Raw genomic sequence first — 11,433 nt, 5'->3', positions numbered from 1 at the left:
TATATATATATATATATGCATGCATGCATACATTTATGTATGTATGTGTATGCTTGTATGTGTTGGAGTGTGCATGTGTGTGTATTTATACATACATGTATACCATACATGTATGTGTGTATCACACACAATAAGATTCACGAATAATCAATAACATGTTTTTTCTCTCCACTTATATGAAAGAATTTATAGTTGCATTGAGTGAGACCATTATTTAAATTTCATTTTAATGCTAAAAAAGCCACAGTTAGAAGGATTATAAAGAGAGAATAGATTACTATTAGTTTCATCATTCATCTCAATAATTTTTTTTTAAATGTTAGAATAATTAAAGGCTTCTTTCAAATAAAATTATCAATTGATTAAATCACAAACACTCAAGGAAATTAATCCTTGTAAAAAGAAAGTTGATATTGGACCATCTTGGATATTATTATATATACTATGATTCCTATAACTTTAAAACATCCAATAGGCTATCTAATCTAAAATATAAACAAAATGCGCTTTTGTAGGCTTATTATTTATGTTGTCCCACTTAAGGTAGTGGGAGAAGTTATCATCCTCATTGCTAAAACAATTAAAATGATGCATAAAATGGCTCCAAGATTTCCCACTAATTTCTTTATTTGATATAAAAATAAAAGGGATAATTTTGATATTTGAAAAATGACAACATTTTGAGGCATTCAAAAAACCTCTATTTTGAATGTTATTAGCCAGAATGTAACATTAAGAGGAAAATAGAATAAGATAATCAATGTTTGATTTTATCATGGTGACTTCGTTTCTTTTTTAATTAAATTTGTATTGATCGAATAAGCCAAAAAAATGTTCTTCAATCGTCTACAAACACTTACACACACACAAAAACACACATAAACACAAAACCGATAGGGCAAATATTGACTTACAAAAAAGAGAGTGATCACTTAGAGTGTAAAATGCGGAAGTGACTTCATTTTTATTATCTTATTCCACCTGGACCAAAGTTTGAGAGTGGATATAGAAAGGTCAAATAAGAATTTTAATAAGAAATAGAAATAGAAATATGTAATATTTCAAAAAGTAAAATATATGGGATCACAATAGATCAGGGGAGTCGCCTGGGCATTTCAAATATTAGATGATAAATCGAGAATTATTAAAAAAGCTATTAGATTTAAGAGAAAAACCTTGAAATTAATCTAACTTTGCTAAGATGGGAATATAAAACAAAGCACTACATAAGAGGCAACCCAAATGTTATCTTGTAGTGTTATCACATGATTGCTTGTTTTATGATGTACTTATATGTTTGGTTTAGGTCGAGGATGTTCAACTAAGCACTTATTTAGAGCTAACCTAATTTATCTTCCTTTGACTTTGAGTAAGCTTGTGTATGCTTTTGCTTGTCAGAATCTCTAAGGCTACCTACCTCTCACACATTCTTGGACCTTGATGTTGAAATTTTACTTGTTTATGAATTGGATCTTGAACATGTGCTTACATATTCATATTTGTTGATGCTTACATATTCATAAGTGTTATTTGCATAGTCTTTACTGTATTTTTTTTGTTGTTGTATATTCAAGTTTTGCCTCATGTTCATCTCCCTAATTTTTATTTTTACTGTACAGTGTCAAAAATAAGTTAGGATGTAAAAGTAAGAATATTATGCTTGGAGCATATTCTACCTTATTTACAATTGTTCATGTTTATAAGAATAAAAATTACTATGAGAATTCATATTCTTTTATCATTTAGATATTTAAAAATCTTATGTGTAGAGTATTACACAAACTCTCATGATAGAAATTTTAATTCCAATGAAGTAATGTTCGAATTATGATGTGTAAATTATGATCATTTGGAGAATATCATTATCTACCATCATTAAACTTCTAATTAATTTAAGTAATAAAGTGTTCTTGTTTCAGTGCACCATCAATAGCTACTAGAGAGCTAACATCTACTATTGATACAATAATAATAATAACTACTCCACATATACATACAACTAAGAGTTTAAGAATCAAGACATGTGACTGCACCATTGGGGTGTCTTTATGTCTTACACCTCATGCATGTACTTTGGTTTGATTATTAAAATAATATTGCTCTAATTACTTATTTAATTTTATTGAGAACCATGAGCACCAATGCAAATTTTACAACAAACATCTTAAACCTAGCTGGGGATTTTGAAATTTACATAACATGCCACACAATTCTTTTGTATTTGCCTATCTAACACTTAAAAAGCTAATCATTTACATCTATAATAGTTTGGTGTAATAAGCATATGCATGTAGAAGTCTTCGCACTTCTCAAAAGTTAGTTTGTAATAGTATAAACATGAAAGTTTAGATTCTAGATATATAAAAAGATAAGAACTTTATGACAAGTATGTAAACACAATTAATTTTTTGTAAAATTAAAATTTAATTGGATATTATTGTAAAATTAATATTTAATAACAGAAAACATATTATTATTTATTGCACACTTTGCCAAAAAAGTATAACAACAATAACTTCTTTGACCTAATAATCTCCCCAACCCCATCAATATAAAATTCTAAAACTTCAGAAAATGGGAAGTTTCAGTTAGAGCCATTTGTCCACATCTGTAAAGCCAGCTTTGGCCGACGTGCAATAGAACAATTATTTCATACTATTAAGAGCACAGACCTAACTACGTGTGCATGATTTATAAGGAGACACAAGAAGAAAAAACAATGTGAAAGAGGTATGAGTATGTTCAGTAAGTCATCTAATCATCCCACCAATACTGAAGAATTTGATTCATTCAGAATACTACTTTTTCAGAAGTCATAGCTTGTGAAATTTGAAATTCAACATCAATAAATGTCAAATGAAATCATGAAAACATGCCCTTCAAAGTTTAGTTTGCATAAGCTTTAGTTGTCTACTAAATATAGTTAAGCAAATGAGTGTTGACGTTGTAAGCAATGGAAATTGTTATTTTTTATGATTAGTCAAATCATGAAGGGCAAGTTGACCCACTTGCAAGGCATATGCGTTAAGTTTTTTTTTTTTTTTTTTTCCAATCAACATTCTATGTCTCATATATTTTTTAGTAGAGTGAAAGGATTAGTAACTTGTTGATTAAAAGAGATGGTTCTTCTTCGGGGTCACGAGTTTGAACTACATTTGTCGTGATTTATTGTTCATCGTTTTAAAATCAAAGATTTGAGTTTAGATTTGAAGCATGCATAGGTGTCGAATTGCACTTACACACACACACACACACTCACTCACTCACTCACATACACAAATACATTTAAATTAAAAGTGAGCTAATAATGCACATATGTATTCATCACAAATGAGCCAATACAAATAACAAATTTAAAATTGATAATTTTGCCACAGAAGTATCATTAAGGGTTTTTTTTGTGTGAATTCATTATAAAGTTGTTGCAAATTTAAATTGAAATGGTTTGTTATAAGTTGCTCTTCAAAATTTACGACGACACTATGACAAATTGTTAAAAGATGCCCTATCTATTAGTGGACAATACCTGAGCATTACTAACTAGCATAGATCAAACTTAAAAGAGAAAATGCCTAAGATCTTTAATAAGTTGCTACTAGTTAGTAGAAGACTAATTGAACTTGAGTTAATGAGAAAACATCAGGCTATCATTTGACTTCCTATTTATATTTTTTCATTCAAAAGTCTTGCTTATTTGTGACAAAAAATTGAAGGTACATATATAGCCAATTCCAAAACATTATTTCTTATGAAAAGTTTAGCAATAATTTCTTTTTTTTTTGCAATATTCCAAATTAAATAGAACAAGCTGGCCCATCACCCATTCTCTATTTAAAATCCCTAGTTTTCTCTCTTATATTAAGTCCATCTCTCACATGTTGCAAACATAAACTCTAGCAATTTTTATTGCCACCGACCATGGTAACCAAAGATTGGTTTTCAACAACTCTCCTTTTCATGAGCTCCAAAAATCAACTTCTTACACCACCAATTTATTAAATAAGTTATTTATCCAAATAAATAGATAGAGCTGAGTGGTGTGTTTTTTTGTGAAATACTTGGATAATATAGATACCATATCACTTAGTTCAAAGATCTTGAGGAATGCAAGATAAAAAATAAAGTTATTTATCAATAAAAAATAGATGCATACAATAAAGTAATTTGCTTTATATTGAGCAAGAAGACTTAAAATATTTGTTCATAAATAAATCACCAAGGAAGTGGATTTACATGAAATAATTCCTTTAGTTTTTTATCATAAATTAAGAATACATTAGCATTAATGTTTCATTTCCATGGAAAAAAGAGAAGTGATAGAAGAAGCAAGTGAAAAGATTGACCATTGTTAGTTATATTATTGTTTAAGTAATGAATAACAGGCTATATTGATATGGGTTATCTTTACATTCTCTTTTTATCACGTGCAAATTCTATTTCAAGCAAATAAACATTTATAATGAAATAAAATTAACTTATAATTACTATATTTTATTATAAACATTATAATTTTTCATATTTTTAAAATTAGTTGCAACTAATTTTTACTCTTATACAAAATTTGAAATTGTGAAATGATGTGTGGGTTGCACTAGTGGTCAGGTAGCACATCTCTTCTTCTCTTTGCCTAATAGATTATAACAAGTTTGGTTATATGGTTAATAGATCATTTAAAAATGGTGATAAGCTTTAATTTTTGGATTACTCATTTCAGCTTTTGATAAACAAATTTCCTCACTTTAGTTTTACTTTCCATAGTGTTACAAGTGCCTTAAAGGACCCAAATAATACATTTTCCCATATTTGATTTACTTGGGGTTATGTACCCTCTGATGTCTTTGTGGTTCATTGAGAGCACATAGAGGCTAATTTAGGTTACAATTAATTTATTTGATGATCATTTTTTCAATTAAATTCAATATTTGAGTTACATTTTCTATTCAAATTTCATTTCTTCTAGTCTTTTAAGAAGACTACTAGGGACATACATGCATGGAAAAGGAGAGTTGGTAGGCATTTTATATGAATCATAAATCTTGCTTATTTTGAAACCTTGAAGAAGGCCAATATCATTACAATTAACAATATTAGGAGTTATGACCTTCATGGATGCATGATATTGTAGATGATGGCCTCTTAATATTTTAAATTAATGAGAATTAGTAGAAGTCCACCAAAATTACTTCCAATGAATTCCTTTCTCTTAAGGATGATTTTTTTAGAAAGCATTTTGGTGGTTGCAACAATTTGTACATATTCCAAAAAGAGACTATTAGATTTCTCATTATATTTTATATAATAAAATATATCTTATACAATGTAGAAGAAAAAATTGAAGTGTATTGCAATAAAATTAAAGCATTGTAGATGATACAAGAAGAAGGAAATGCATGACTGTATACATATTTAATCTCATGTATTTATTGTCAAGTATCTTGAATTTAATTACAAGATTCTAGTTTCCAATTTATGAATATTTAATACAACATATTAATGTATCACATTGATAATATATGATAAATATAAATGTGCATGTTCTCATAATTAATATGAAGACTAGGGTATAGTTTATTATGATTTTGATCTAAAAATAGAGTTAGAATCTACTAGGGGAAAATCCAAAGGCTAAATTTATGACATTGGGTGGTCATGCTAATTAGGGATATTGCATATGGTTAGATTCACTGGAAAGAAAGAGAAAGGAGGTACAACTACGAACTTGGAGATGGTTGCACAAAGGATTTATTTTCTTTCTGGTCGGGGAAGTCTCTAACACTCTAGACATACTAGACAACTACCTAAATAAAAATCTATGATGGGCCAGTTGGGTTGGAGAAGCACATGGAATTGTCATTGGGACATGCAATATGATGCAGTCATCTATTCCTAAGCGTGGAGGTCCTATTAATTATGATTTAGGTGATGGTCATGCAATGCAACCCGTTTAAATTCGACCTGAAGTCCATGCAGAAAAGTAAAGACAGATTTTGAAAATCTTGAAATGTTTTAATCCTAAATATTGATTAGACTTAATTATTAATTAGGATTTGTGTAAAAAAGTAATAATTATAGGGTCTGAAGAGCCTAAATTATATGCACGATTCTTAGGAAATGCACAAACAAAAAAAGATGTAACTGACAATCACATGTAAGATCCAGAAAAGTAAACATGTCAAATCAAAAGAATGATAGGTCTGATGCCGTTGAGTTAGCAATATATCCCATAAATAGAAAAAGGCGTCCGAGAACTAAATAAGTGATACACCTAAAATATATAGCTTTTATGTACACATTCTTGTACCTATTTTTGAGATATTTTGCTTTAATGAAACATATTTGTGTATTTTTTTTCTTTCAGGTACAATCAAATAGATGAAAAATGATAAAAAGAAGTAAAAAAAATGATCAAATTCGGAGCAAAAATGAAGAAGATTTGAAAATAAACTGAGACGCCTAAGCGCTTAAGATTGGCGCTTACTCGCAGTGAAACAGCGAGAGCAGCGCCTAAGCGTCAAGTACCTCGCGCTTAAGCTCCAGAAGTAGTTACTCCATGATTTAATGTATTTGGACAAATTTTTGAAAAGGTTATTGAAGCAACCGTTGGTGAAAGCATGAGAAATAGTTAATGAACACGAACATTAATTCAATTGGCTTTTGAAAGGAGACAACTTATAGATGATTCATTGAATGTGGACACATTTTGAAGAGACACTAAGATACCTTTTGGAAAATTATAAAAGAAGACTTGGATTGAAGAAATCCATCATCATCCATAATCATCTATGAGAATCCATCCAGAGCCAACCACCACTTGCCGTCGTTGCCGCCACTTTTCTTTTTATTTTAAGTTTTAGTTTGTATAGTAAGTGAAGGAAGAGATTCAAAAGAACTTCAAAACTTTGGTGGAGAGAATTTGAGATAAGTTTTTATCTTTGTGACTTCATTTGGTTTTAATTTAGATTTCTTGTTTGTGTGCAGAGAACTATAGGCAAGACATTGAAAAATAGTATATAACACCCTAGTCCTTAGCTTAGCACACCATCTAATGTGTTGTGTCATATCACAACATCTAAATGAGTGCAGGGTTAAGATAAAAAGCTAGCATATGTTTTGATGGGGTTGTCATCCCGAACCCCATCCTAAAAATCTAAGGATTCTAAGAGGCACCACTAGATGTAAGTTTAATGGAAAACTTTAAAAAAAGGCCGACCTAATACATGATCCAAGCTAAATATGCAAGTAATTTCAAAGCAGATTTTTGAAAATATGATGCATATATAATAAAGATATAATTTTTTATACTTTTTTAAATAGGTCCTAATAAAATGAAAAGCCTAAAGGAACCTATTAGACCCTTTGTAACCTTAGCACAAAATACATGTGTTGGCCATGGTGTGATAGGTAGCATTACCCACCGAGATATCCTCACGATCAATACTAGATGTTGTGTCGTGACCAGCAGAAGGTCACTGAGCTAACAAGCCAATTTCATCATTTAGATGATCGAGGATCCACAAGCAGATGCATAGTGATCCAGTGTGTTGCGACAGTGTAGGGTGTAGTCACGAGATATCAAACAATTGTCGCAATATACGATGGGGTATACTAATGACGAATGTAGTGACAATGTTGTGATGTTCATGCAAGACACACAATGCTAATGAGGTGGTTTTTTTCTCACTAGAGAGAAACACATGTCAGTATAGTTAAAGCTCAAGTAATTCCCGAAGAGGACACATGAGTTTCTGGAAATCATTTTGCGAGTAGAAATGACTCGAAGAAGATACATGAGTGTCGGAAGTAAGTGTTTGAGGAGCAATGACTTGAATGAGTGAGTCTGCGAGCAGAAGTGACCTAGAAGGGTGAGTGCTCGCGGAGCAGTGACTCAAAATGGTGAGTGTATGAGGAGCAATGAAGAGGAGCAATGACTTGAGAAGGATTTGTATGGCAGTACAGAGGGGTGTTGTAGGATGTGATAGGGTGATACAATTCTCATTGGAGAGATTGCACACTAGATGGGCTTGGTGGCAAGCCATCTGCTCACATGATGTGTGAGCGTGTGAGATAAGTATGTGAAGACAGAAATCCCAATGCATACAAATTCAAGCATAAGAGGTATGAGCTTGCAAGAAACTCTTTAAGCAAACACACAAAAGTGCACTAGTGTAAATGCAACCATACAGGATGTGGTGCACCATGACATAAGGATGTCACGAGATAGACACAAAGTAATAAGCTGAAGTGGTACGTAGAACTATGACAAACATATGATGACATTTGCTCACAGGTGCACTACGACGCGCAAATGTGATTGCATTTGCGTAAGAAAATTGAAACAAAACACCCAATTATGCAACATTCAAATGAAGTAGATCGATACAATCAGACCGGTGAAGGTCAATCGGTCGAACCGATGAGACACTTGATGAAATAGGAGTAGACAACTGATTGACGAGGGAGAGTCAGATGAACCAATCAAACTAATGGATGTAGATTAGTCAAGCCGATGGGAGATGATCGATCGTGCCAACTTAGGTGGCCAATCAACAATCCATGCAAAGATGGGAATTTTTTATTCAATTTTAAAATTTATGTCAAACATGTCATATGAATGCAAATACATGCATGAAGTGATGCCCAATTGATTTTGATGAAGAAATCGGGTTCATACTGAAAATGTCACATCCTAGGGTAGGAAAGTGATGAAGAGGTGTATCAACACCTTATTGCGTGAAGAAACAAGACACCCACCTCTGTTTATACAACATTATGTGGGAAATCTCTCACAAAGAGGATTATCCATGACCAATAAGGCAAAGCCCAAGGAATGCCTTCGTCTTCTCGACTGCTAGGTTTCAAGTGTCCATTCGAATGAAATCACTGATACAAGTGGTGGGATTAGTACAACCAGTCTTTTGGATTTTTAATCTAGAAAATAAAATAGTAGGTTTCGTTCTTTGGATCCGAAGGGGAAGCACAAAGCTCCAAATCCTATGTGATTTTTTCTAAGCACAAACAAAACTCTATCCTAAAGCCTCTAATGTCCAGACCTAGCGGATCAATTAATGGAAAACAATAGAATTCAAGATTTTTTGCATACATGATGGTTGAAGATGTGTTTTATAGGCTTTTCCAAGCTCCAAAAAAGTTCCAGCAAAGTTCTGAAAAAGTTTGCTCTGCTCCTTCCTCAAAGTGTGAAGAAACTCTCCTTTGTCGTAGGAGAGATGCCACACTCCTATGTTAGCACAACTCCTCCTAAAGAAAACCTCACATGCACTTAAGGAATGTGGTGGAATAAGAAGAAGGAGAGTAGGAAAGAGAGATCTTTTGATGGAAATGGAAGAAGGAGAAGAAGATAAAATTTGTAGGAGGTAAAGCCCTTTATTTTACCTTACTCCCACACTCTTCACTTCAAGGATGCTACCAAGTTTTCTCTAGTAAGAAGTAGAAAAGGAAGAAGCTCTCAAGGAAAAATGACCATTCTTCTCTAGCGGAAAAACTAGACCAAAATAGATTTTGGGGGCCAAGCCAAATGAAGAAGCCAACCATTCTCAAATTTCCCCCCTTTTCTTCTAAAAATGGGCTTCCACCTCACCGTAAGCCCCCTACAAAATGGTTTAATCACCAATTTACCTTCTCCATAAGTAAATCCTAACATTAGCCAATATTTTTTTCCCATTTCAACTGTCTAAGGAGGTGTGTTAGGTGGAAAATCCGAAGAAAAAAATGGAGCAGAAACTGGCCTGGCGCATAGAACCCGCCACCCTACCACGAGGTGCTTAGCTTGGTGCCCTGGTAATAGGTTATTGTTGCCTTGGTGTTGGGACTGAGTGCCTACTTTCAGGCTCCTCAATTTGAAAAATGTGTATTTCGTCAGCTTCGAGTGCCTACTTTCTATGAGCCTCTCGCCTAGGCGCTGGGCTAGGCGCCTAAGCACCAAGGGAACTAGGCACCAGAGTCTGGCCCCTAGGCAATCGAGGCTGGTGCTTAGGCACCGGACTAGCCCGAAAAGCCCGGTTTTCATCGAAAACGTCTAACAAAGGGTTTTTTTATCTAAAAGTTATAAGGGATCAAATATGACCAAAATAAAGTCCCCTAAACTCATAGATAAGTACTTTTTATGGGTGTTACATCAAGGATTCTGGTGTTGCCATCCGCTCTGTATCATCGCACTGGTACAACGTTCTAAACCCCGATCTTCCCAGAAATGCTCACGGGAAGCTTTGACAGATTTCTTTGACCAAGAGAGGCTCTAGGTGCATGGATTATGGTCTCTAAACTTCAGAATTGACATTAAACATGCCCCATATCATAATTGATGTTATCCAACGACAAACTTTCTTGGGCAAGGTTGAATCATTGTAGACCCTGGTTTTGGGCCCCAAACATGCACCAGGTGGTCTATATGAATGCCTAGAGCTATGGAACACTATGAATGAATATTAAATATTCCCAAGTTATTCAAGTGGACATCCTACATTTGTGACATCAAATTTTGATGCAAACAAATATGTTTAGATTAAAGTTTTACTGCATATCTTAACGGTGATATGTCCTCAGCCTTTTAAAGTACCATTTATTATAATTTACAATATAAATTTATACACAAGTATAAAGTTTGTAGTAAATTTGAGGAGACATGGGGAGCTAGGGACATGAGACTCAAAAATTTACTCACCTAAGACTATCCAAACGTCTTTAACCCAAGCTATTAAAATCACTAACCTGGCACTCAAAGAATACTTCCCAATCTTAGAAGTTCTAAGGTCAAAATAGCATCATTCTAGTGCACAAGACAAACTGAAAAAGGCACTCACTTAGGAAACAAGCTTAATTTGAGGTTACTCTCCCAGTATTGAAAATACTCACCCGTCCTGAAAAAGCATAAGCCTAGATATTTATAAGAAAGCTGCCCGTTATAAATGATGATTTCTGAAATTAGTAAATCCTCAAGTCACTGGATAAGGTAGCAACTCACATAATTTTATATCACCAAGTTTTAGTATTTGTAATGAATATGCTTTGTATTAATTATTCAGATCAAAATATAGCCTCTACTATAACACCAAAAAATTTTATTAGTATAGGAAAAAAGTTTAATATCAATAAAATCTCTATCCCCCTCTTCCTCTCTCTCTCTAGAGAGATAGATTCTATGACAACCATATGAGTGCTATAAGTATGGCTTGAGTATTTTCACTATAAAGTTGGATTTTATAACTATGAACTTACATTAGTACCAAAACACATGTGCTCCTTTTAAAAGTGGTCTTTGATATTTTTAAACTATGTGGAGTTCTAGGATTTCGTAATTTTTCTTCTTATTCAATAGTTATACCTCCCAAATTTGTTTCATTGGTTAAGATGATTTTATGTTATGAAGATTTTTTTCATGATCAATGGTGAAGTTAGAAATTAGTTCATATATATATA

The sequence above is a fragment of the Phalaenopsis equestris genome, unplaced genomic scaffold (genome assembly GCF_001263595.1).
Source record: "Phalaenopsis equestris unplaced genomic scaffold, ASM126359v1 Scaffold000765, whole genome shotgun sequence".
Lineage (NCBI taxonomy): Eukaryota > Viridiplantae > Streptophyta > Magnoliopsida > Asparagales > Orchidaceae > Phalaenopsis > Phalaenopsis equestris.
Note: the sequence above shows the minus strand (reverse complement) of the source record.